Source organism: Piliocolobus tephrosceles, chromosome 13 (genome assembly GCF_002776525.5).
Source record: "Piliocolobus tephrosceles isolate RC106 chromosome 13, ASM277652v3, whole genome shotgun sequence".
Classification (NCBI taxonomy): domain Eukaryota; kingdom Metazoa; phylum Chordata; class Mammalia; order Primates; family Cercopithecidae; genus Piliocolobus; species Piliocolobus tephrosceles.
Window position 1 is genome coordinate 8,624,427 of NC_045446.1, and position 1,631 is coordinate 8,626,057.

Consider the following 1,631-nt stretch of genomic DNA (forward strand, 5'->3'; position numbering starts at 1 on the left):
CTCAGTCTCCCGAGTAGCTGGGACTACAGGCGCCCGCCATCTCGCCCGGCTAGTTTTTTGTATTTTTAGTAGAGACGGGATTTCACCGTGTAGACCAGGATGGTCTCGATCTCCTGACCTCGTGATCCACCTTCTCGGCCTCCCAAAGTGCTGGGATTACAGGCTTGAGCCACCGCGCCCGGCCGGATACCAGTTTCTTTACACTGCCCCTGGGAATCTTCTCCTTCTATTCATATAGTCAATGAAGCCCTAAAAGGAATCCTTAAAATAACTAGGAGATTCATTTTTACACTGATTGCTGTGATTGCAGATTTAATTGCTGTTACCCCTTTCACACTATGAATAAAGTCAGTTTCCTCCCTTGGCTTCCAGGGCCCCGCCCACCTATTCCTATTTCCTCTCTCGCCAGAACTGCCGTATAGAACAACGCTTTTGTTGCCCACATTTGTTCCAGACTGTCCCAAGCTATTGTGTTGTGTTAAATGATGAGTGTGTTTTTGCCTGAAACTGTAATGTCAAAATATCACATCTGGCTGAGCGCAGTGGCTCACACCTGTAATCCCTGGGAGGCTGAGGCAGGCAGATCACTTGAGGTCAAGAGTTCATGACCAGCCTGATCAACATGACAAAACACTGTCTCTAGTGAAAATACAAAAATTAGCCGAGCATGGTGGCATGCACCTGTAGTCCCAGCTACTCGGGAGGCTGAGACAGGAGAATCACTTGAACCTGGGAGACGGAGGTTGCCAATTTTGTGAGCCAAGATTGTACCACTGCACTCCAGCCTGGGTAACAGAGTGAGACTCCATCTCAAAAATAAAAATAAAAAATCATGGCCGGGCGCGGTGGTTCAAGCCTGTAATCCCAGCACTTTGGGAGGCCGAGACGGGCGGATCACGAGGTCAAGAGATCGAGACCATCCTGGCTAACACGGTGAAACTCCGTCTCTACTAAAAAATACAAAAAAAAAAACTAGCTGGGCGAGGTGGCGGGCGCCTGTAGTCCCAGCTACTCGGGAGGCTGAGGCAGGAGAATGGCCTAAACCCGGGAGGCAGAGCTTGCAGTGAGCTGAGATCCGGCCACTGCACTCCAGCCTGGGAGACAGAGCGAGACTCCGTCTCTAAATAAATAAATAAATAAATAAATAAGTAAATAAATAAAATAAAATAAAATAAAAAATCATATCTAATAGTGAATTTATTTAGTGTGTTTCTCAGTGAGAAAAAGAAGATAGCTGGGTGTGATGGCTCACACCTGTAATCCCAGAACTTTGGGAGGCTGAGGCAGGAGGAGTACTTGAGCCCAGGAGTTTGAGACTAGCCTGGCCAACATAGAGAGACCCCATCTCTACAAAAAATACAAACATTAGCCAGGCGTGGTAGCAGTTACTCAGGAGGCTGAGGTGGGAGGATTACTTGAGCCTGGGAGGTCAAGGATGCAGTGAGCTGTGATCACGGCACTGCACTCCAGCCTGAACAACAGAGCAAGACAGCAAGACCCTGATCAACAACAACAAAAAAGAGGGCCGGGTATGGTGGCTTGCATCTGTAATCTCAGCACTTTCTTTCTTTCTTTCTTTTTTTTTTTTTTTGAGACGGAGTCTCACTCTGTCACCCAGGCTGGAGTGCAGT